At 46.1% G+C, this 26,684-nt stretch overlaps 1 protein-coding gene and 1 non-coding gene across 12 annotated transcripts in view; both read right to left on the bottom strand.

Moving 5' to 3' along the window:
* CLASP1 (cytoplasmic linker associated protein 1) overlaps positions 1 to 26,684 on the bottom strand; it is a 263,250-nt gene that overhangs the window by 190,472 nt on the left and 46,094 nt on the right. The window lies entirely within an intron of this gene.
* TRNAQ-UUG lies at positions 16,426 to 16,498 on the bottom strand. The gene has a single exon. It is a non-coding gene; the product is annotated as a tRNA-Gln (tRNA).

Below are 26,684 nucleotides of genomic sequence, written 5' to 3'. Positions count from 1 at the left end.
GGGGGTACTGGGAGCAGGTCTGTGTGACAGCAGAAGGAGCTGAATTGTCTCTGACATGTTGAGCTCCGGGCCTGATGGGACATCAACACAGAAATATCCTGCAGGCACGTGTCTGCTATCTGAAGCCCAGGAGGGAAGTGTAGGGTGCAGAGATGGGTCTGGGAACACATACAGGAATGAGAGTCGCCAGTGAGAACACGCAGCACGCAGAGGGAAGACTGAGGCGGGCATCCTGATGAACACCCACGTTTGCAAGGGCTGGAGGAGGTGGTACCCACGAAGTAGACGGGAAAGAGCTGCTGGAAGAAGAACTAACTCAGGTGGCACCAAAAGCCAGCGTCACCAGTGGGGCCTGATCAGGTAAGAAGTCACATAAGATCAAGGTGGAAAGAACTCTGGCTTTGGCAATTCCTTAGTCCATCCGCAAGTTCACGGGAGGAGAGGTCAGACACGTGGAACGAAGAGTGACGGGGATGTCGGGTCGAGACCGAATGTGGGAAAGTCCAAGTGCAGGCAAAACTCAGGAGGGCAGCCTGAAGACTCTGCTGGTCAAGTAAAGGTGGTGGTTGTTTCTTCTTCGAATGGTAGACACGTGAGCCTATTTTACAGACTGAAGGAGGAGATTAAGAAGCTAAGGGAATGTCTCTATCACTGATAGGCGTTTCAGGGCACACCACAAAGGATAGCAGAGGAGGAGCTGGAGGATGCTGGGAGAGGTGCTAGAACACGGTGTCCAAAGCCTGACGATCCAAGGCCTGCCCGAGTGTGACGTGGCAGACAGAAACCCGGGGAATTAACCGCAGTCAGCGTCTTAAAGCAGTTTTGACAGACAGTTCTTTTTACTGGGCAGGTGTCAGGCGCTAGGGTATGCTGATGGCCACTTGCAACCAACCCCCAGAAATCTTAACACAACTGGAATACTCTCATTGTCCATCACAAAATTTAAGTGACTTCCTTATCATAAACACCCAAAATATGTGTAAAATAAATGGATTAGGCTGCCCTGGATTGTTCTGGGGAATGGGAGAAGGGAAATTATGAACAATAAAGGTGTAGGCAGGAAAGGGCACCGAGAAGAGGGAGAATCCCAGGAAGAAAAATAAGATAACAAGGCCCAGCACCAGAATAAAAACACCTCGCGGAAATGAAAAAAAATAAAGAAAAGCTTTAACTCTCATTTCTGCTTTTTGATTATGATTATGATCTATTAGCAACTAAAGAACTGGAGGAAACATCTTTCAACAAATCAAAAGTATCCGATTAGAAACCAACAGCAGGGACTTCCCCGGTGGCGCAGTGGTTAAGAATCCGCTTGCCAATGCAGGGGACACAGGTTTGAACCCTGGTCCGGGAAGATCCCACATGCCGGGGAGCAACTAAGCCCGTGCACCACAACTACTGAGCCTGCGCTCTAGAGCCCACGAGCCACAACTACTGAGCCCGCGCGCCTAGAGCCCGTGCGCCTAGAGCCCATGCTCCGCAACAAGAGAAGCCACCGCCATGAGAAGTCCACACACCGCAACGAAGGGTAGCCCCCGCTCGCTGCAACTAGAGAAAGCCCGCGTGTAGCAACGAAGACCCAACGTAGCTGAAAATAAATAAATAAATGAATAAATTTATTTTTTTTAAATGGATAAACAACAAGGTCCTACAGCACAGGGAACTATGATAAATATCCTGTGATAAACCATAATGGAAAAGAATATGAAAAAGAATGTATAAAAATATATAAATATATATATGTATAACTGAATCACTTTGCTGTACAGCAGAAATTAACACAACATTGTAAATCAACTTTACTTCAATAAAATAAATGAAAAAAAAAAAAAAAGGGAAAACTTTACAGGTGCCTATGTCTTTGATCTTTGAGATCCATCTCTCCCGAGTCAGAATTGAGACTCGTGACTAAGGCTCTGGGAAGAAGAATCCCTGGCTACACACCCCATCCTAAGGCCCTCCTCCCCAACCCTAAATACTGCAGTGACTTAAAAGGGAATTCTGAGGGGCACTGGTCTCATACCACCAGCATCAAAGGAAAACTCAGAGACAAAACAATACAATAAGACAAGCACTTGCAGATGACATAAGGGCGAGTCCAGGCTTCCTAAATAAAGGATAATGCTGGTATCTAAAGGGTTTTCTAAAGCTATAATTAGTATGTTCACTATTCTCTCTTGTGGAAAATCATCTGTTTCTTCCCATGACTGGCACATCTACCCACGAGGGTCGGGGTCGCTACCTGTCTGCTGGCACAGGTATGCTAAAAGCAGAGGGGAAGTGGTTTTCATGAGGGAAGCAGCAACTCGCAGTACAGGAGGTGAAGGTTTCATTTCTGTTAGGGCCTCACGTGAGACAAGGCGTTCTTGTGTCCTGGGGTTTCTCTCAGGGTGGAGCGTCTGTCCCCTGAATCCTAAGGTGTTCCTATGGGTTGCAATATAAAATAGATATTTTTTAAATAAATTTATTTATTTATTTGGCCGCGTTAGGTCTTCGTTGCTGTGCGTGGGCTTTCTCTAGATGTGGCGAGTAGGGGCTACTCTTCGTTGCGGTGCGCGCACTTCTCGTTGCGGTGGCTTCTCTTGTTGCAGAGCACGGGCTCTAGACACGCGGGCTTCACTAGTTGTGGCTCATGGGCTTAGTTGCTCCACAGCATGTGGAATCGTCCCGGACCAGGGTTCGAACCCGTGTCCCCTGCATTGGCAGGTGGATTCTTAACCACTGCGCCACCAGGGAAGCCCCATAAAATAGATTGCTTTTCTACGGACTCTAGTGCAAGAGCCTGACAAGCTGGTGGCCTCCTCTGTCTCCTTAGAGCAAAGTCCAGCAGTGGACACAGCCCAGGGACCTAGCCCAACTGTAACCACCTGCCCTCCCGCGCTGATGAATGTCTGCGGGAGATGTGCGCCCTTGCCAGGACTGGAGCAGCTGACTCATACTAAGCATACGTACTTATGCTTAGCACACGACCCTGAACCAGGCAGTCAGTGTATTTGGTTCTCCCCATACACCTCTCCTCCTTCTCCTATATTCTGCCTTTCACTAATTTATCTCGTCACCCAGCAAAGAACAAAAACTCCAAAGCCAGAGTCGGGCTAGAACATGACAGAGTTGCTATGACACTGAGTCCTTTTTTTCCCTCCACGAAAACTCAACTGGGTAGAACACTGAACAGCCCCTCCGAACACTTTCAGATGGATACGACTGGGAAACGTTTCCGTTTTGGAACTGTCCCAAATTCTTCAATTATTTACTAAGGGATCAAACACGAGTGCAGAAACACAACAGGCAAGCTTCGCTTAAGCTGGGCTTTGTCCTCTGGGGTTGCACTGCTGTTTGGGTTTTGTTTTTAAGTGTTGGCTCTCAGTGACTCGGCTGGGTACAGGGAATCCTTCCTGCCTTTGTTTAATTTTGCGCTTTCAGAATCTGGAAAGGGAGTCACTAGCCCCTCCCGGGTGTCAGTTCCTTCCTCTGCTGTAAAATGACTGTCTGATGATTTGCTGGAAATGCCTACATCACCTTGGAAAAAAGAGGCAGGTAAAAGCCAGGTGATGCTATCAGAGGGCAAGTAACAGCGTAGAGAGAGAGCAGGCGGGAAGAACCAGCAGAAGCCGCCCCTGTGGGTCGAGCCCCTCCTCTTCCGCTCGGCAAGTTCATTCATGTTTTCAAACACAAGGCATGGCGGCGGCCTTGCCGGAAAAGTAAAAAAATATACACGTCTGCACACTTAATGAATTCATTTATGAAAAATAAGCCAACTTGTTCTAGTGTAGAAACCTTAAAGGCAGGACAGAGAAATCAAAAAAAAAACCTTGCTGCTCTCATTTCTTCTAACTTCCAGCCTCTTAGAAAACCAAAGGCCCTGGGAACTGGGGGTGAATTCTCAGCTCTGGGGAAGCCAGCTTCTTCTGTACCACCTCCTACTCATATCTAATTGTGATTCCAAATTTCCAAAGTAGGCAGGACCACACCTGGGGGAAAATAAACAAATCAAAAAGGGCGAGGGGTGAAAATGAAAAGTTCACAATGGAATTATTTCAAATGAGGAATTCACTATCTGCTCAAAGGCAATGATGAAAAACAAAAGAAAGAGAGAAGCCAGCATGTATCCATTCTCCCACAAAGGCTCCTTTAGGATTCCCATTCTGTTCTAAGACGTTGTCAGTTCATCTCTCTAGCCCACCACCAGAGACCGTCGCCTATCGTGATCCTAAAGTGGTTTGGCTTCTACAGTCAGGGTGTCTCCCTAACTCAAAATCACTGCGGAGCAATTACTGAAGGATGAGGCAGAAGGGGCCTCGGACGCCATCCTGTGCTCGGCTTCCCCATCTCAGGGCAGCCTTACCGCCTGTCCTGACGCCCAGGTCTGGGGGGCTCCACAGCCCAGCCCCTCCTATGGCACCGTGTCTCCTTCCCAGGGGTGGAGGCAAGTAGCAAGCGGGGCCCGGCAGCGTGCCGAGCTGGAGGCAGGACCCCAAGCACGCATGCGTATCCACCTCTCCTCCTGGCAGCCCATCAAAATGACAGCATCGAAGCATAGAAGGCTCTTTCCAACACACCCTAGAGAACTGGGGGACTAGGGGGCACTCGAGTGGCCATCGGTAAATGAAAATTCTCCCCCAAAGACAATTCCAGGAGAAGGAAAGAGAGGGGAGGCCGCACCCCCCAGTCTGCTCCAAAGGGGCTCCAGTGGGGATGGGTGCTCGTCCTCCTGGACGCTGAGTAAGTTCTGGGCCCTGTGTGGGCAGCTTTGAGGCAGGGAGGGTTCGGGACTGTGGGAGAGGAGCAGAAAGCAGGTAGACGAGGGGACGCCGAGGGCGGGGGCGGGCAGGGGAGGGCGTCTACCGACCAGCCAGGCTGGGCCCCTTTGCACGTCAGGCTCACTGTGAGATGAGCAGTAATGAGTTAAATGTTTACATATTAGCCTCTCGCCACCAGACTGCGAGTAAGGCAAGCAAATAATTTCTCCTCCATGCTGGGGCACTCTGGGTGTCAACGGGGTGCTGTTAACAGTGACACCAGGACAACAGGCATAAACGGGGACGGGCTCAGCCGAAAAGGACAGATGGCCTCCTGAGGCCGGCAGCCCTCCAGGCCGGGGCGATGCCCTGTTCTGCTCCCGATGCCCCAAACCACGCGGCTCTCAGCAAATGCTAGCAACTGGTGTGACCGTCTTCTCCGGTCGCCTAAAGGTGTCGAAAGCGCTCTGTGTTTAGCTGCGACCAGGGCCACCCTGTCGCAGACTCCAGGGGCACCGGCACAGCCATAAGCGCAGGTGCGCGCCTGCAGAAAGAGGCGCACTTTTTAAAATTAAATTTAAAAACCTCTCTAAAAAACAAATATCGTATATTAACGCATGTATGTGGAACCTAGAAAAATGGTACAGATGAACCGGGTTGCAGGGCAGAAGCTGAGACACAGATGTAGAGAACAAACGTATGGACACCAAGGGGGGAAAACTGCGGTGGGGTGGGGATGGTGGCGTGCTGAATTGGGCGATTGGGATTGACATGTATACAGTGATGTGTATAAAACTGATGACTGATTAAAAAAAAAAAAAAAAAAAAAACCTCTCTAAATGATCTCTGAAATGAGCTCCTCCATGTCCACAGCCAACTGAGGCCCTGCCCTCAAGCCGCCTGCCCCCCACCCCCGAGCTCCCCTTGACCTTCCACGTCCCCCTGTCCTGGCTGGGCCGGGCTGGCCAAGGGCCCCAGAGCCGTCTCCCTGCAAGGCCACCCCCCGCGGCCAGCCCCCCGCTGAGTGACGCCCAACACAGCTCATGGATCGTGGCTGGGAGGCCTGCCCGGTCTGGATGTTTACAGCAGTGCTGAGAGTCCCAATACACAGAGAGAAGGGGGGAGATTCTAAAACTTGTTCTGAGTCCTTGCTCTCCCTTTTGGGAAAGCCTGTCGCAAATCACCCACAGGGAAGGCACTAAACAAGAGCCCTGGGCTCCGTTTCTTTCTTTTCTTTTTTTGTTTTTTTTAGTTGAAGTATAGTTGATTTACAATGTTGTGTTAGTTTCCGCTGTACAGCAAAGTGACTCAGTTATACATATATATTATTTTTCATATTGTTTTCCATTATGGTTTATTACAGGATATTGAATATCGTTATAGTATAGTTCCCTGTGCTGTGCAGTAGGACCTTGTTGTTCATCCATTCTCTACATAATAGTTTGCATCTGCTATCCCCAAACTCTCCCACCCCGGTGCCTTTCTTATCTGAGGAGAAAACTCCCGGAAAGCACAAGAGAAGATGGCCTGCAGAGGTGTTTCTGGGAAGGGAAGCTTGCGGGAAGAGTTATTAACACCGGCTCCGACCTTGGCTTCTCTGCGATTGACAGCTGTGCGTCCTATTAATGGCTCTCCAGCACCCTTCTCAGATTTCACTGGTGTAATCCAAGCTACCAAACAATTCTGATGAAAGCAGCCCATAAACGACTCAGGTGCCTGGGAAGCAACTGTTTCAAGGTTCTCCCACAGTGAAGGCAGGGGAGGGACGGGACAAGAAGAGAAATGGAGAGGAAATGAGGGGAGCCTTTGGCCCAGCCTCAGAGGGCCACGCATTTCTTGGGTCCTATTATCAGATCACATGCCAACTAGGGATATAACCTGAATTCTCATCCTCATAAATCCTGGGAGTACTTTATGAGCAACAGTTACAGTGTGTTGTAACATGTTCTTTACTGCACTACACTCTGTGTTACAAGTACTAGTCTATCAAATATAAACATTAAATGGAAATGACCCGGGCCTCTCACTTTTTCTGAAAGGCTCTGATTTCAAGGGGAGCTATGGGAGAGAACTAAAAAGATATCATTCACAGGCATAATGCCTCAGAGGTCTGCACACAGGACATCCTTAGCTTGGGGACAGTCAAAGTTCCAAAACAGTAGGTACTGTAGAGGAAATGAAATCAATTTATTATCTTAAGGACCTGTTGTGTGCAAAGCACAAGCTCAAGTTTAAATCACTCTCAGATGCCACTATGAAGTCTGGTGATAATATCTACATTCCAAGGCCAAGGGCTCAAATTATTACCCAACTTCCCCCAGCACCCCAGTAATCAATCCACTCCCAACCTCATTACTGGTCATCTCACTGAGCTATTTCCTAGTAACCTCCTAGTCGTTCCCAGGTCGGCTCAGACACCACCATAACGTTTTAACTTTCCAAGGTGCAGCTCAGAACACCCTAGAAGCCTGCTCTAAACCCTTCACTGCTTCCTCACAGGCTGCTGGAGACCCAGCTTAAGCGCCTGGGTGTGGCTTTCTCGCCCTCGGGTCTAGCCCCAGCCTGTCCTTCTAGGAAGCACTGTTCCGGTGAAGAGTGTGGGTTCTGAGCCCAGCAGGCGGGTTTCCGAGGCCGGCTGTGCCACGTTCCTTCACCCACTGCAGGGGAATTACAACAGTGACTAACGAGGTGGCCATGTGATGGAGGGAAATGACTTGCCTACAAGAGCTCAGCACAGGCTTGGCACGGAGCTCTGGCCAGTGAGCGTCAGCTTCTGCCATCCCCGCCCGCCTCCTTCACGCCAACTAACAAATACTCGAGTGCGGCCGCGGGCCAGGCCCTGTGTGAGTGCCGGGCTCTCCGGGTGAGCCCAGCGGGGCCTCTCGGAGCTCCACGTGACTGCGCGGGCGGCGGTGGAGCAGAGGTGCCCGCAGACCAGCCCGGTCCAGGCGGACTCTCCCCAGCCTGCTGCAACCACGCCTGCCCACACCCGGCCCACCTGTTGAGACGCAGCTCGCAGGCCACCACGGCAGGGGGCTGAAGCCCCCTGCCACAGAAGGGAAGCTTGGGGCTGTCTGCGGGCACCTCTCCTAACTGGTCAGCTGTCCCGTCAAACACGAGGTCCGCGGATGCCACCACATCGACGCTGCTATCATAGCTTGTTCGGAAGCCAGAGTCTAATTTTCTCTCCTCAACAACCGGCACCTCTGCTGTTCTCAAAACAAATTTGTGAAACGGGCAAATAAATCTGTAACCCAATTATCCTCTCATCATGCCATGATTAAGCCAAGGCACCCAAAGAGAAATCTAGATTATAAAGAGGTATTAAGAAAGAAAAGAAATACCTACAGAGCCCCACATAACACCAAGGGTTCAATGATCTACCTTGGCTAAGACACTACAATGTCTTTCTTTATGTGACTACCTTAGTCTTCCTTAGATGGGATTGGTAGACTGGAAAAGTTTCGATGGACTAATGAACTTCTAAGAGTTGCAGGCTTTTACATCAGTGAAACAAAAAAGAGAGGAAGATTAAGGCCTTCCTTTTCTTACTATGAAATGTTCACTGAAAGCCAAGAGGGGGAAAGGGCCAGTACAGAACAGAAGGGTCCGCACGCTTGCCCAGAGAAACTTCACGATGTGGAACAGGCTCTTAGGTTCACGGACGAATGCGGACAGGAGAGTGGGCTCATGAAGCCCAGCTGGAAGGGTTCAGGAGCTGTCTCCGCCCAGCAGGGTCAGGAAGCCCCGGGCTCCCTCCCTTGTGGACCCCTGGGGGCAGTCGTGACCAAGGCACACAGACTCGTGGCCCTCACACTGGGCCAGTCTAATCAGATTTTGTTAATGACCCTCAGAAAACTCAAAGTGCCTTTGATGTCAGGTAAGGAACAAGCTGCATTCTAGACAGGTGGAAGGCCAAATGCAAGAAACATTTCTTTAATAAGCATAGCAGCTTTGGCAAAGACGCCCCAGCACTAGGCAAGTCACAGGCCCACAGCCGAAAGAACGGGTTAGTCTACCCGGAGAGAGGTTTCTCTAAGATAACTGAGGACTGTTCCCAAATGTCTGGACTTCCTGTTTAGTTCATGGAAATCTCCTAAAATGTAGTAGACATGTCTACTACAGAGAATGTTCTGGAACTGAGCCTTTCTTGATGTCTCAGGGTCACCATTACAGACACAGTCCCTGTGCTGAGCTGAAGTCCAGAGTTCCTTTCCAGGACCAGACAAGGCCCAGCATCACATCCCAGGAAGCCTTCTATAACTGTCGGGTCCTGCCTTCACTTGCTGCTAGCCCACTGGGGGACATAAACGCTCTCCGCAAGTTTTAGTTTGGGACGTGGCAGAGTTTGGAGGGACAGAGGTGATAAGTAGCAGCCTTTTAGTGTACTGAGTTGATATCATATATCCTCTAAGACAGGATTCTAAGAGGCTGGTTCCGGGGTTCGGTGGGGGGAGCCGGGGGGGATGGGCTGGGAGTGTGGGATGAGCAGTGCACACCGTTATATACAGGATGGGTACACAACAAGGTCCCACTGTAGCGCACAGGGAACTCTATGCAATATCCTGGGATAAACCACAATGGAAAGAATATGAAAAAGAATGTATTTATGTGTATAGCGGAATCACTTTGCTGTCCAGCAGAAACTAAAACAACATTGCAAATCAACAGTATAGTTGATAAATATAAAATAAAATAAATTTTAAAAAATGAAAAAAGTTTGGTTCGTTCCAGGAAAGAAAGAAAAAGAAAGGTTGGTTCCAGGAACCATGGCCAATCTTGTTTTTAAACTGATATAACAGTATTGCACAGGGGTTAAGAATGCAGACTTTGGACCTAGACTGTTCTACTCACTGGCTATTATATTATAACTCTGGGCAAATTACTTCCTCTGTATGCCTCCGTTTCCTCCTCTGTAAAACGGAGATAAACGTGAATATCTCAAAGTTGCTGTTTTAGTTTCAGTTTTAACAGCAAAAGGAAAAAAGAAGCGGTATCCAAGTATCTAAATATCACTAACAATGCAAGGGCTAGTCCCCAAGAAGCCTGTAGCGCATGAGTCCGTCTTTGCCTTCTCTCTCTCTCTCAGACAGGAAATGGACAGTTGACACCATCTCGTTAGCAGAGTAAAGGGTCCCCCCTTTCCACTGCTGGCAGCTACAACCATGGCAGCAGGCAGATGAAGGGGGTTTACTGTTTCGTAAAGCTGAGGGCAATCTCCTCCTCTTGGCTGGGAGAGGCTTTCCTTCTCTAAATGAAAAATACTCTGTGGCCACACTTATTCACGCTGAGCGTCTGAGCAACGTGGTAGCGGCCCGCATGCCGGGCTGCTCGTTTTCTAACAGCTGCAGACAGAATCTAATGACCCTAACGACCCACGGGCTCCCCGCCTGCAGGGCCTCCTCCAAGCACAGAGCGGACACAGTGTGCAGGACAGACAGGAAGCCTGTCTTCCCCTGCAAAAGGGGGTGGGGTGTGAAGGCATCAATATTTCTTTCACAGCGTCAAAACTACGCTTCACGTTTCTACATTTCCTTCCGTGTGATCTTCTGGGACACTCATGATTTTTCTAGTTGGACTTTTCTGGCAATGAACTACAATAGAAAATCAAGTTCTTAAATTACTAACAAAGGTTAGGATGGATGCCAAGGGATTCATCCAACGAAAACTCATCTTCCAGATTTATTAGACTGGAAGGAAACAAGGGCTATTCCTGGCTGGTTCCCAGGTGTCCCCTCCCACTGGCTGCTCCCACCTCACTTCACCCTTGTGACACACAAATGCCACCCAAGGGGTCTGGAGGCCCATTAGAATCCTCCTGCCTTGCAGGGACCATTTCTATAAATCTGTCCCACAGCTAGTCCTTCTCATAAAACTATACTGTATTAGGATACGACCACAAGAGAGGACGTTGTCTGAGTGATTTTTTTAAATGATGAGGCAGATTAAACAAAAATACAGAGAAAAAGAAAAAGCCATCTGAAATACAGGCAGGCAGTTGAATATAATTAAATTTAATAAGCGATTACTATGTGCAGGGTCCTCCTGGTCAAGCAAGGGGTTCAGAGACACAAAGACAAATGAAATGTGACCCTCGGCTGCGAAACATTGATAATATAGCTGAAACAAGTATGCAGACGGCCACAGTTCCAGGCAAAGCCTGGTCTGGCAAAAATAGACTGGGGTCTACGCACCGTGGGCACCAACCATTGAACAAAGTCACCCCAACTGGGAGAAATCAGCACCGGCTCTACAGACACCGCAGCATTTAAGCTGAGCCTTCAACCACGTAAAGGAGTTTGACAAGGCCAGGAAGAGGCCACCCAGACAGAGGAAAGAGGAGGGGCGGGGAAGGGTACCACTGCGGGTCGGGGCGGGGACACTGCAGTGTAGCTGAGGCGCACAGGCAACACGGTGGGAGAAAAATGTTAGAGGGCTTTGAAGACCACGGTCAGCTGTCCAGGCTTTCTTCTGCAGGCAGCAGAGAAGCCAAGAACTCCAAGCAGGGGTGGACGTAACAGCCTGTGCTTTAGCAAGCTTACTTGGCCTGGAGCAGGAGACCTGTCAGAAAGCTACTGCAACAGAAAGGGGAAGAGAAAAGCGGTGTCTGGGTCCTAGGTTAGAGGGAGACCGGAATGAAAGGAAAGCCAAACGTTTGGAAGATACTTCAGATGAAGGAATTGGTGCCATTTTCCACTCTTCTCAAATAGGTGCATATTCTTTTTATTTTTATTTTTTATTGACGTATAGTTGATTTAAATGTTGTGTTAGTTTCATGTATACAGCAAAGTGATTCAGTTATACATATATATGTATCTATTCTTTTTCAGATTCTTTTCAGTTATGGGTTATTACAAAATATTGAGTACAGTTCCCTGTGCTACACTGTAGGTCCTTGTTGATTATCTGTTTTATATACAGCAGTGTGTATATTAATCCCAAACTCCTGATTTATCCCTCCCCCCCTTTCCCCTTTGGTAACCATAAGTTTGCCTTCTATGTCTCTGACTCTATTTCTGTTGTGTAAATAAGTTCATTTGTGTCATTTTTCATATTCTTAAATATGGGGGGAAATACAAAAAGAATTATTTCAGAAAAAAAGCTACTAAAACGTATGGATAGTTGGATTATGCATGTCCAGGGAGTGGGGTATTTGAGACGTAAAGAGTTAAAAATTAACCCCTATGACAGTGTCGGCCATGCCTCAAACCCAACCAGGAACAAAGGAGGAAAGGAAGCAATCTTCTAAGGCTCATCCACCAATTTCTTCTAATCAATTAAAAAAGGAAAAGGGAAAACCAAAGATATTAAATCTAATTCAGGTTCCACTAACCCAGAGCTGGACTGAATTACTCTGCAGTGCTCGTGAAACCACGGTTTTCTAAGCAAAAGACCAATGTAAACAAAGTGACAGTGGGATATGGCTATCAAACCGTTTTCAAGTATATGTTAAGTCATTTGTAAAGTGTCCTTGACAGGTCAAGAATGCACATGCAATAAATTAGTTCTCAATTCTTTAAAACATCTGTGAGATGATGTTACTGCACTATTGGCCCCCAAATTATCATGGTCTGTACTACTACATTCACTAGAATTAAAAGGAAAGATACCAGGCTTCCCTGGTGGCGCAGTGGTTAAGAATCCGCCTGCCAATGCAGGGGACACAGGTTTGAGCCCTGGTCTGCGAAGATCCCACATGCCGCGGAGCAACGAAGCCCATGCACCACAGCTCCTGAGCCTGCGCTCTAGAGCCCGTGCTCCGCAACAAGAGAAGCCACTGCAATGAGAAGCCCATGCAGCGCATTGAAGAGTAGCCCCCGCTCACTGCAACTAGAGAAAGCCCGCGCGCAGCAACGAAGACCCAACGCAGCCAAAAATAAATAAATAAAATAAATAAATTTATAAAAAAAAAAGGAAAGATACCATATTTCTTCTTAATATGTAAGTTAATTCCTTCACATTATGTGTGATATTATCCCTATGACCCTACCCGATCACCGTAAATCTGAAATGTCAGATTAGGAAACTTTTCAGTTCCAAAGCAATGGACACACATAAATGAATACAAATAAAATTAGATAAACCTGAGTAGGACTGTTGGGGTGTTATTAATGCCAATGCCCAATTATGGTATTGTACCACATTTTGGCAAAAGGTAACTATTTGTGAGAAATCAGGCATTGTACAAGGAATCCTTTTGTATTATTTCAGTTGCATGAATCTTTAATATCTCAGTTTTTTAAATGAGGGAATCCTTTGTAATTAAAAAAAAAAAAACAAAACACACACACACACAACAGTGGGCAGCTCTGTCCTGTGAAACCCTATGTACTTTGGCCACATCATAGACTAACAACAAAAAGGGAAGCTTTGGAGCTGAATACTTACAGGTAAAAGCACAGAAATGTTTCATATTCTAAACCTCGGTGACCACAAAGTAAAAGGGAGAAAGTAAGAGAAAACCAGTGAACGATTCCTTGGTCTCCAGCTTTACACACAGTCTTGTAGGGAGGGAAGGCCCCCATCACTGCCGGGTAGCAGTCTCGCAGCCGGGAACGAGGCTCAGAGTCAGGCAACCTGTCTAGCCCACAACCACGTGCTCACAACTCGGTGTAAACATTCATTCCTCCCACTAGAGGAGGGGGGAGGATGTGCAAGGTTAAAGGCTCCCAAACTGATATCATTCAAGCAATAGCATTTCAGGGGCATCGAGATAATAAACCAAGGGTCACGACCTACGGGGCTGCTTCATGTTATGAACCACGAGGAGACACATCAAAACCCCGCCCAACACCAGAAGGTGCAAACTCCCGCCTCCACCGCAAGATGAGTCATGCTACTGAGAGCGTGACACAGGCCAAGGCCAACCCCAAAGCCCTGACAGTCAGGTCTCTGCAACGCAAGGCATTACACAACCTGGCTTTCCCTTATATGCTTCTCATTTGACTCTCAAAAATTCTCATCGAATACCACAGGCAGAAAAGGTTAGGGGAGTGTTCGTTTATGAGACAAATTTTACTGAACAATTATATCCCAAGGTGTTACAGGTAAAATTACTTAAAAAAAAAACACACAGAGAGAAATTATGACATTAATCATTATGACACTAATCAAATCATCACAAGGTAAATTAAGCTGTGATAAATGCTACAAGGGAAAGCTTTGAAGTCATATAAAATGGTATCTTCTAGTCTGAAAGTTGAGAAACAAGTTCAAAGAGATGAGAGATCAAAATTTATGGAATATAACATATGTAATAAGAAATTCGGCTCTGAAAGGGAAAAAAAAATAGAGCTGTAAAATACAGAGAATTAGCTCTAACTCACAAATAAAACGTTGATTACCCGATGCAAGAGGGAAAAAGAGGTGACAGAAAAGAGCAGCGCAGCGGTCCTAGCCCCACACTACACCCGCTGTTCTCAGCCAACTGCACGGCCCAGGGTCTCATTGGGGCCTACGGTCCGCCTGAACCATAAAACCTACGGTCCAGGCCGGGTCAAATGCCCACCATGACTTGTACTTGCCCTCGCTAAAGGACACGGGAGAGAAAGCCACAGGAAGACGGGACTCCAAGTCGCCAGAGTCAACTCTCGGGACGTCACTTAGAGCTCCTGGAAAACCGCTGGGGAAACCACTGCAGTTGAGAAAATGGCACCTTCCTCAAGTCCCAAGAGCACTTCTCAGCTGAGTTTTGTTTTGTTTCACGTTGGGGAATTGGGGGTGGGATGCAGAGCCTCCAGCAGGGATAGCTCTGGGTTATGAGACTCCAAAAGAAACCACAGTCCCTGCTGCCCAGAAGCTCATCTCCGGTGGGGAGCCACAAACAAACAGGCATCTTCCATAGCGTGTGAAACCGGATAAAAGCGCCTCCTTGCTTTTAAGTCTGACGAGGTGTCCCGGGCTCATCTTGGACAATTCCTGCCTAGACCTGGAATCAGCCATCTCTCTAAGGCACCCCAATTCCTTTTACTGGAAAACAGCCCTTTCAAATTGGCTTTGTGCCCTTTTGACATGACTTAAAAGGACTCCTATGGCCAGATATGCGACACCAAGAAGATGCTCAAATGTAATGGACTGAACGCAACAAATATGTTTAAATTCATCAGTTATATTAATACTAAAAAGATCCTCTTTGGACATCTTTGGAGGCTGGTAGGCACCAGCTCGTGTTCTGAAAATTGATAAACTGAAGGAAAGAATAAGGCAAACTGCCTTTCCTATACTGACTGTATTTCAGAGCAACCAACTAGTTGATGAGGCAAAGTTCTTTATAGAAGAATCACAGTGAATAAATAATAGAATTAAAGGAAATGAAAGAACTGGAAAACTGTCCTACTGCCATCTAATGAAATAATCTAGGCAGCAATCATCAATTGCTCCTAAAAACCATTACAAGTGAGAGATGATATAACAGAGGGATCCATGAGGACACCTGAACCCCCTGATCAGTCTTGGCATCCCCAGAAGTAGGAATACCAGCCAGTATGGACCGGTGAATGTGATGCAGATGGATGAACACGCCAGCACCAAGGAAGCATTCGTTACTAAGAGAAACACTGAAGCTAATCGAGCCTCCAGAATCAGGTCTAGCTATCAGCTTTCCAGACACAGCAGAACATGCCACATGACACCATGACATAAAATGCAATCAGTCAAATCCAGAATAAGGGAGCTTCTACAGAACAAATACTACAGTTCCTTCAACAAATAAATTATATGAATACAAAGTGGGAAGCAGCTGCATAGCACAGGGAGATCAGCTCGGTGCTTTGTGACGACCTAGAGGAGTGGGATAGGGAGGGTGGGAGGGACGCTCAGAGGGAGGGGATATGGGGATATATGTATACGTATAGCTGATTCACCTTGTTGTACAACAGAAACTAACACAACGTTGTAAAGCAATTATACTCCAATAAAGATATTAAAAACAAAAGGTGAGGGGGGTGGGGAGAGAAACATCAATTTTAACAAAAATTTAAATGTAACACAGGATATCATTTGGATACGATTCCAAAGAAATCAACTGTAAAAAGACAATTTTGAAACAGAGGGTAACTGAACTTAGAGTAGTTACTAGATGATATTAAGGAATTTTGAGTAATTTTGTTGGGTGTGATAATGTCACTGTAGGTACTTTTTTTTTTTTGGTACTTTTTTTAAGTCCTTATTCATTCAAGATACGTATTGAAATATTTACAGGTAAAATGATAATACTTGTGGAATGTGCTTTAAAACACTCCAGGGGGAGAAAAGTGGAGTACGGACAGATGAAACAGAAATGGTAGAGCGCTAATAGCTGTTGAAGCTGGATGATGGGATGTGGGATTCACTGTTTTATTGTCTTTACTTTTACGCATATTGGAGGGAAACCCATGACAAAAGGCTGGGGGAAAACACAGCCCTTACGCATGAATACTCATCACAACGTTGTTTAAATGGTGAAAATGTGCAAACAACCTAAATCTCTATCCATAGGAGACTGACTGATTAGATAAATCATTACACACACACAAAAAGGAATTAACACGAGGCCATAGAAACAACCATATTTTATCCCCCCAAAAATTCTACTAACTTTTTACACTGAGTAAAATAAAGCAACAAACACACAACAGGCCTTAGAACAGCATGTATAGCATAATCTTTTTTTTTTTTTGGCCACGACGCGCGGCTTGCGGGATCTTATTTCCCTGACCAGGGATCGAACCCGGGGCCCCCGCAGTCAAAGTGCGGAGTCCTAACCACTAAACCGCCAGGGAATTCCCTGTATAATATAATTCTAATGTGATACACGCACAAGAAAATGCCCAGATGTTCACCAAGATGCGGGCATCTCTGGGAGGTGATACACTGGGTGTCACTGCTCTTCGGGAACTTCTGAAGGCATTCACTCATACAACTGTAATTTTTTAAAGGGGAGGGGGCAGTGAATGTTTATTTTAGTTTTTATTTTTTGTTTTATTTTGATGTGGACCATTTTTAAAGTCTTTATTGAATTTGTTACAGTGTTGCTTCTGTTTTATGTTTTGGTTTTTTGGCCGCAAGGCATGTGGCTCTTAGGTCCCCGACCAGGGATCGAACCTGCACCCCCTGCATTGGAAGGTGAAGTCTTAACCAATGGACCGCCAGAGAAGTCCCTCTTTGTTTTATTTTTAGTTTCCCAAATTTAAAATAGGGTTGAAAATATGGTTCTTATGGTGCTTAAATGGCATAAAATATGGAAAGCAATTATCACAAGATCTGTCATATAACTAGACATTCAAAATTGTTAGAGGTCTTCTTTCTTTTTCCCCCATTTGAAAACCACAATAAAGCAACTGTTTCTTAAAACAAACAAAAAAACCCTCATTTTTTTCAAGTCCAAAGCCCACCTACTTCCCTTCTCTTCCTTCATTCAGTTATTTATTGACACCTAACACATGTTTGTTCCATTTTAAAGTTTAAAACAGAGGCAGTCTTCACTAATACATCCCCATAATGCTCCTCCTGAAACAGATCTTTTAAGTATGGTATTATCATGTCCAAAGATTTTGTCTTCTCATAGCAGCATTTTAGATGGGACTGATCATTTAATCACATGGATTTTTTTAAACTCTCATGTCAAATGCCTGTGAAAATTCAGCCTTAACCCAGGCTTCTCTGGGAGAACTAGGCTACTCTGTAATTTACTACTAAGAGGACTAAAGGGGTTGGTGGGACACAGATGGGACTCCTTCACACATGAAATCCCTTCTTTTTTAAAAATGGAGACATCACCTCAATGGTGAAAAACTGAAACCACTTCCACTAAGATCAGGAACAAGACAAGGTTGCCCACTCTCACCACTATTATTCAACATAGTTTTGGAAGTTTTAGCCACAGCAATCAGAGAAGAAAAAGAAATCCAAATCAGGGCTTCCCTGGTGGCGCAGTGGTTGAGAATCTGCCTGCCAATGCAGGGGACACAGGTTCGAGCCCTGGTCTGGGAAGATCCCACATGCCACGGGGCAACTAGGCCCGTGAGCCACAATTACTGAGCCTGCGCGTCTGGAGCCTGTGCTCCGCAACAAGAGAGGCCGCGATAATGAAAGGCCTGAGCACCGCGATGAAGAGTGGCCCCCACTTGCCACAACTAGAGAAAGCCCTCACACAGAAACGAAGACCCAACACAGCCATAAATAAATAAATAAATAAATAAAATTAAACTTTAAAAAAAAAATAAAAAAGAAATCCAAATCAGAAAAGAAGAAGTAAAGCTGTCACTGTTTCCAGATGACATGATACTATACATAGAGAATCCTAAAGATGCTACCAGAAAACTACTAGAGCTAATCAATGAATTCGGTAAAGTAGCAGGATACAAAATTAATGCACAGAAATCTCTTGCATTCCTATACACTAATGATGAAAAATCTGAAAGTGAAATTAAGAAAACACTCCCATTTACCATTGCAACCAAAAGAATAAAATATCTAGGAATAAACCTACCTAAGGAGACAAAAGACCTGTATGTGGAAAATTATAAGACACTGATGAAAGAAATTAAAGATGATACAAATAGATGGAGAGATATACCATGTTCTTGGATTGGAAGAATCAACATTGTGAAAATGACTCTACTACCCAAAGCAATCTACAGATTCAATGCAATCCCTATCAAACCACCACTGGCATTTTTCACAGAACAAGAACAAAAAATTGCGCAACTTGTATGGAAACACAAAAGACCCCGAATAGCCAAAGCAATCTTGAGGAAGAAAAACGGAGCTGGAGGAATCAGGCTCCCTGACTTCAGACTATACTACAAAGCTACAGTCATCAAGACAGTATGGTACTGGCACAAAAACAGAAATATAGATCAATGGAACAGCATAGAAAGCCCAGAGATAAACCCACGCATATGGTCACCTTATCTTTGAAAAGGAGGCAAGAATATACAGTGGAGAAAAGACAGCCTCTTCAGTAAGTGGTGCTGGGAAAACTGGACAGCTACATGTAAAAGAATGAAATTAGAACACTCCCTAACACCATACACAAAAATAAACTCAAAATGGATTAAAGACCTAAATGTAAGGCCAGACACCATCAAACTCTTAGAGGAAAACATAGGCAGAACACTCTATGACATAAATCACAGCAAGATCCTTTTTGACCCACCTCCTAGAGAAATGGAAATAAAAACAAAAATAAACAAATGGGACCTAATGAAACTTAAAAGCTTTTGCACAGCAAAGGAAACCATAAACAAGATGAAAAGACAACCCTCAGAATGGGAGAAAATATTTGCAAATGAAGCAACTGACAAAGAATTAATCTCCCAAACAAACAAGCAACTCATGCAGCTCAATATCAAAAAAACAAACAACCCAATCCAAAAATGGGCAGAAGACCTAAATAGACATTTCTCCAAAGAAGATATACAGATTGCCAACAAATACATGAAAGAATGCTCAACATCATTAATCATTAGAGAAATGCAAATCAAAACTACAATGAGATATCATCTCACACCGGTCAGAATGGCCATCATCAAAAAAATCTACAAACAATAAATGCTGGAGAGGGTGTGGAGAAAAGGGAACACTCTTGCACTGTTGGTGGGAATGTAAATTGATACAGCCACTATGGAGAACAGTATGGAGGTTCCTTAAAAAACTAAAAATAGAACTACCATACAACCCAGCAATCCCACTACTGGGCATATACCCTGAGAAAACCATAATTCAAAAAGAGTCATGTACCAAAATGTTCATTGCAGCTCTATTTCCAATAGGCAGGACATGGAAGCAACCTAAGTGTCCATCGACAGATGAATGGATAAAGAAGATGTGGCACATATATACAATGGAATATTACTCAGCCATAAAAAGGAACGAAACTGAGTTATTTGTAGTGAGGTGGATGGACTTGGAGACCGTCATACAGGGTGAAGTAAGTCAGAAAGAGAAAAACAAATACCATATGCTAACACATATATATGGAATCTAAAAAAAAAGAAAGAAAAAAAAAATGGTCAGAAGAACCTAGAGGCAAGACGGGAATAAAGATGCAGACCTACTAGAGAATGGACTTGAGGACATGGGGAGGGGGAAGGGTAAGCTGGGACAAAGTGAGACAGTGGCATGGACATATATACACTACCAAACGTAAAATAGATAGCTAGTGGGAAGCAGCCGCATAGCACAGGGAGATCAGCTCGGTGCTTTGTGACCACCTAGAGGGGTGGGATGGGGAGGGTGGGAGGGAGGGAGATGCAAGAGGGAAGAGATATGAGAACATATGTATATGTATAACTGATTCACTTCGTTATAAAGCAGAAACTAACACACCATTGTAAAGCAATTATACTCCAATAAAGATGTTTAGAAAAAAAAAAAAATGGAGACATCATTCGCATACCATAGAATTCACCCTTTTAAAATGCGCAGTTCAGTGATTGTCAGTGCCTGCACAAGGCCGCGCGGCCACCACCACTATCTAAGTCCAGAACGCCCTCACCGCCCAGAAGAACCCCGTCACCCGTCAGCACGCACTCCCCATTGCCCCCACCCCACCTCCTCCCTCAGACCCTGGCAATCACTAAAGCCGTTATAATTGTTACCAAGGCTGTTGTGTTAGGGAAGCAGACAGGAAGAGGCAATACATTCCTTCACGGTAAAGGATCCCCACTCTAATGGCTTGAAATATATAAAGAATGTGCTCCAACTCCACGCGCATGCATTGGTGAAGATAAATCAGCATTTTCCTCTTGAATTAATCCTCCTTTTACTATAAAGCAGGAATCAAATCACACAGCCAGCATTGGCTTCCTCTGACTGCCCCGCTGATCAACTCTGAACATGTGGCCATGGCATATTTCACAATCTTCTGTACCAAAATTCTGAGGCGAAAACAAAATAAAATCCAGCAATCACCACAAAAAGATAAATGTAAAAGAAAAGGGGGGGGGGGGCTTCCCTGGTGGCGCAGTGGTTGAGAATCTGCCTGCCAATTCAGGGGACACAGGTTCGTGCCCTGGTCTGGGAAGATCCCACATGCCGCGGAGCAACTAGGCCCGTGCGCCACAACTACTGAGCCTGCGCGTCTGGAGCCCGTGCCATGCAACAAGAGAGGCCGCGATAGTGAGAGGCCCGCGCACCGCAATGAAGAGTGGCCCCCACTTGCCGCAACTAGAGAAAGCCCTCGCACAGAAACAAAGACCCAACACAGCCATAAATAAATAAATAAATAAATAAATAAAAATTTAAAAAAAAAAAGGGGGGGTAAACTAAATCATCAAGATAAGCTAAATTCATACCAATGTTTGCTCACTCAGCCAGCAAAACTTATCAAAACAGTTCCTGTGTTGAACGCATAACAGATTTTCTACAGATTTTTTTCATCTTTTTCGAGCAATTAGATGAAAATTGATGACAAAAAAGTAGGGCTGACATAGTTGAATATGCTGAGTGGATTCGTGACCCTAACTGCAATACTGCTTGCGTATCAGTCATATTTTAAAAGTTACTTTACTGTAACCATAATTCCAAAAGAGTAATTAAGGAACCGTTTTAAGCTACCAGGGACCCTCCTTAATTTCGGACGTGCAACTGTGCGCCTACCAAAGGCATCGCTTTTTTGCAACAAGTCTGACTTCTGCAGCAGACAGCATGCGTGGTACGTCATCCCTCTCACTTCCTGACCAATATGGTCTCAAAAGCAGCTGAAGAAGAAAATTCTTTAATTTCTGTTTATAAAAATAACAAATGCCTACTGTGAAACATTTAGAAACTACAGGAACAGAGAAAGAAAATCTATCATCTATAATTTCCCGATATAGATTAATACCATTCAGATTTTCACACAGCTCCTTCTAGATCATTTTTTCTACACACTTGTGCACACTTGCTCTATATAAATTTTCCTCCTGCCTTTTTCACTTTACATCTTCCCATCAGCGTTTCCCCACTGAAAAGTCTTTACAGGCTATCCTTGAGCGGAGTACACCATCTTCCTGATAAACGGGTGGAAATACACACACGTATCTCATATCCTCGTAATGCTGGGTATTTGAGATTTTCCCAACTTGAAAGTCACTATTTCTAGTTTCAAATGACTTTTTATTCACCATGCACACATTTCCTTCATGTGCACGCACATCCTGTGCACAGAGGTCACACATTTTCATTTCGGTTCCAAAGGACTGGGTTATTTTCAAGTTATTGTGATGCAGAGTCACTGCCAAAACCCACATTCCTGTCTGAAAAAAAATATCACCCATATCATTAGGACTTTGGAATGAACAAACAATGGGCCGTAAATTCTTTAAACCACTTAGAAATGAAAGGCCATGCCCTCAATCAGTCAAAAAGCGTTCTCTTCTACCCTAAGCTTGCATCAGAGCCGTCCCCTGACCTCTAGCACCAAGAATGTGGGGAGGGAAGATTCACTTTGTCTGACTCTGTCACTTGGGCAACAGCTATCTTAGGGAGCTGACCTTGAATTTCACCCTTGGACGCGCTCCTCAGGCAGACCAGCGTCTCACAAAGGTTATGCAGAGTCAAGGGGCCACTTCAGGAAGAAGGCTGCTGCGCCCCAAGCCGAGCCTGCAGGCAGCCACGCCCTCAGGACAGCAGGTCAGCAGGTCAGCACGTAAAGAAGCAAGACACCAGGGCCCGCTTTCAACTACTGACCCAGCCAAATAAATGCAAGCAGAAACTTCCAGTTCTTTATCGCAGTTCAAGCGCACATTACTTTTTAAAATTAACGGGACTTCCCTGGTGGCGCAGTGGTTAAGAATCCGCCTGCCAATGCACGGGACACGGGTTCGAGCCCTGGTCTGGGAAGATCCCACGTACCGCAGAGCAACTAAGCCCGTGAGCCACAACTACTGAGCCTGCACTCTAGAGCCCGCGAACCACAACTACTGGGCCCGCGAGCCACAACTACTGGGCCCGTGTGCCACAACTACTGAAGCCCACGCACCTAGAACCCATGCTCTAGGCACTACCTGTGGACACCAAGCCGTTTCCCAGCCACTGTGACGAGACCCTGTGGTGCTCCCCTCCCTCCTGTCTCACAAGCATCTGCTGAACTTACCCCCTGAACAAGGTGGATTCAGCCTCAAAGCTTTTTGAGGCTGAATGAGGGACGTAAAGGCCTTGCCACCCTACAAACGTCCAGTAAATTCCAGTCCTGTGCTCTGTGCCCTAGAGGACATTGCCTAAACTTGAGGAGTCTCTGGGCTAACCAACCTCTGGGAAGTGGGGTAAGAACGACGCACAGGAAAACCTACTACTACCTGTGACACGTGGCAGGAGGTCGAATACCTGGTGATTCTGTTCATGACGTTCAGACAGTTCCTTTTCCACAATCTCCCTCACCAGTTATTCATTTCGGCAAAATACGCACAGCAAACACCTCTAACGCACTTTTAACTCTACTCAAGCAAAACCATCTTCCTCTTCTAGAGCCCCAACCTAGTGCCCATCAGGCTACTGTCTTCCCACCCAAGCCCTGTCCCTCTCCTGCTCACAGGTGTTCTCTTTTGTTCTTCACTGTGATGAGTTCTGTGCTCATCTGAGGAGGGAAAGAGGGAGGGAAGAAGGAAAGAGCCCACAACCCATCTTAGTACACGTGTTAATGCACGGAGAGGCCAGAGCCAGTAAACTTGCACCCAGTGCCCTGTAGAAACACACAGCAAAGCTCCCTCAACTACAGTCTCCTGAAACGAGGCTGCTTTGTAACCAGACTGCTTCTTCCCCTGTGGCCTCTCTTTCTGCCGCTGTTTGGTTGTTCTGTGACCATTTAAACCCCTATCGGGCAACCAAAGGCAAGTGGTGACAGTGCTGGACCAACCACAGAGAAATGGAGAAAGATTATCACAGCGGGTGCTGTAAAATCATCATAAAGCCAGCAAGCCTGCAGCACCGTGCACCCGTCAAGCACTGCCTGCGTACGAACTCTTTCGCCCTCACAACAACCCTGAGACGGATACTGTCCCCATTTTACAGATGAAAAACTGAGACCTAGAAAGGTTAAGTAACCTACCCAGGATCACACAGCCAGTGAGAGGGGGAGTAAGGGAAGGAGCATGCCCTCTAACCCTAGCAGTCTGGCCCCAGATTCCAGGCTCTGAGCGTCTCCATTAGGAATTCTGTATTTTACCGAACTGGAGCCGCCTTCGAAGAAAAAGGGGGAAAAAGTACCAACCAGGAACTGTTGAGCGGAAGCCGCAACATCACAAAGGGCTTCCTAAACATCTCTGCAGCCTGGAAGCATTTGCCGGCAAGTGACAAAAACAACAGCCAGAGCAGAGGCAGGTCATGGTTCCAGAGGATGTGAAAGCAATCGCCAAAACAGGGTTCTAGATCACGGCTCCACAGAGACTGAGTGCGGAAGCTCGCCTGGGTCGGTGTTCCATTCCTAGAGGTGCACCGCCGCCCTAAACCAGGAGGACCTCGTTTGGGGGCTGGCAAAAGAAACAGACCAATTTTTTCTACAGAAAGGGATCAAGATCTCAGTCTGTAAAAATAAATCCTTCTATCAGATGCAAACTATTATACAGAGAATGGATAAACAACAAGGTCCTACTGTAGAGCACAGGGGACTCTAGTCAATACCTTGTGATAGACCATAAGGGAAAAGAATGTATATAACTGAGTCATTTTGCTGTACAGCAGAAACTAGTACAACACTGTAAATCAACTATACTTGAATAAAATAAACTTTAAAAAATAAAATAAAATTTTTAACGATGGGCCTCAAAAAACAAATCCTTCTCCCAAGGCACTCGAGGTTTCTCTCTAGAGCATCTTCTAGAGGGCTTCCTGTTCCGCCACCTTCAACCTGTTCGCTCCACTTGCTCCGTTATTAATGAGAACACTGGCAGAAATGCATCTCTAATACGAATAAAGCTGACCTGTGTAGAGAACTAACAGCGTTGAGGGCCCGAAGTTTTCTTAAAAAAGAAAGAAGTTTTTTTTAATGCCAGATGTTACAAAAGAAACTTCCAACACTGAAATACTTAATGCGGTAGTAATGTGAACATTCTCTTTTCCCTTAAATGCTCCCCTCCCACTTAAAAACACTCCATTAATAGTGTGGCACATATGCTAACACATATATACGGAATCTAAGGAAAAAAAAAAAAGGCCATGAAGAACCTAGTGGCAAGACGGGAATAAAGACACAGACCTACTAGAGAATGGACTTGAGGATATGGGGAGGGGGTGGGGTGAGATGTGACAGGGTGAGAGAGTGGCATGTTCATATATACACTACCAAACGTAAAACAGATAGCTAGTGGGAAGCAGCCGCATAGCACAGGGAGATCAGCTCGGTGCTTTGTGACCACCTAGAGGGGTGGGATGGGGAGGGTGGGAGGGAGGGAGGCTCAAGAGGGAGGGGATATGGGGATATATGTATATGTATAGCTGATTCACTCTGTTATACAGCAGAAGCTAACACACCATTGTAAGGCAATTATACTTCAATAAAGATGTTTAAAAAAAAAAAAAATAGTGTGGCACATGCCATACCAGATTTTTCCTTGGAATTCTAGCACCAAATGCCAGTGTTTTTACGGTATTTTATGGTAGTCTTTCTGTATTTGAAAAACGTGACGTCTGAATCATTTATGTACTGATGTACATGGAGAGTTAAAGCACAGATGTTAAAGCAAAATATAAGCCCCTATGTACCTCAGTGATGCGTATACATGAGGTTTTCTTGAACTCAACTATGTTCAATAAGCATTTAAGAAAAACAAAGTCCCCGTATGTCAGCTATCCTCGGTGTGCGGCATGTCCCCGCTGTGCCCACATCCCCTGTGCTGTGGGGCCCTGGAGGCTAAACTTCCCCACTCATCTTACATGTGGGCTGCGCCCACACACAGCCAGCCAGGAGCAGCCCCCGGCGCTGGGCTGGGCGCGTGTCTGCCACTGGCCCCCAGGCAGCACTCACTGCGAAGCGCACTGCCTTTCGCCCACCTGCTCTGAACACGCTTCTCTCAAAGCAGCATGACTAGGCAGGAAGGCTGACTCTGACTAAAGTAAGTCGTCCCAGGGAAGAGAAGGTCTGGACGAGAGAACAGCCCTGGAGCTGCAGGGAAGGAGAGCAGGAGTCAGCCCCTGACACAGGGGAGCAGCCCAGACCCGGGAAGGCTGGAAAGCAGGCCTGGAGCCGTCCCCTTCCTGGTCCCCTTCCTGGTCCCCGACCTGACCCCCGACGGCATCCAAATCAATCTCCTGAACATCACATCAGCCCTCCCCTCCTAATTGTAAAGGTACTCCATTTGGGAGCTCCGACAGAAGTGAAAGGCCCAAACCGGCTCTCAGAAAAATGTAAGTGATAAATAAACGTAAGAGGCTCAATTTCACTTGTGTTAACTGCCATCTCCTTAGTTACAACAAGACACCCAGGAATGGTTTTAACCGGACAGGCAAACGGTGAGCAAATGCACATCTGAAACGTTAAAAACCAGCCTGTGACTCTGTACATGCATCGATACGTAAGAGATCTAGACTTCAGATGTTTAAACTACGGAAAGAGTGGCATTATACCCCTAAAAACACCGGCATTTTGGTACTAGAATTACAAACACTAGTATAATAACCACCAAGAATAAATAAGTTCTCAGCTTAAAGGGGCTGGGAAAGATGGAAAAGCTCTCACTTGATGACACAGTGAAAAGCCCACATAATGCAGGGTCATCAGAGGAGAGAAGCGATGCACGGGCACAGGTACCAGGCCAGCCCCGGAGCACGGGGCACCTCTGGGCGCCGACTCCTGAGCGCGAGGAGCAGAGGCCAACACCGCCCCAAATCCACACCAGCGAGTACAACAGCTGCGCTGCCGGCCTGGGCCTTCCACGGGGGCCCTGCAGCCTCTCAAGCAATCTGAGCTATGAGGTCCCCACTGCCCACAGCGCCCCCAGCCAAGCCCTCTTTCTCCTCGGGGAACCGTCCCACCTCCTCCAGCCCCCG

The sequence above is a fragment of the Balaenoptera musculus genome, chromosome 7 (assembly GCF_009873245.2).
Source record: "Balaenoptera musculus isolate JJ_BM4_2016_0621 chromosome 7, mBalMus1.pri.v3, whole genome shotgun sequence".
Classification (NCBI taxonomy): domain Eukaryota; kingdom Metazoa; phylum Chordata; class Mammalia; order Artiodactyla; family Balaenopteridae; genus Balaenoptera; species Balaenoptera musculus.
This window is presented reverse-complemented; position numbering and strand designations above follow the sequence as displayed.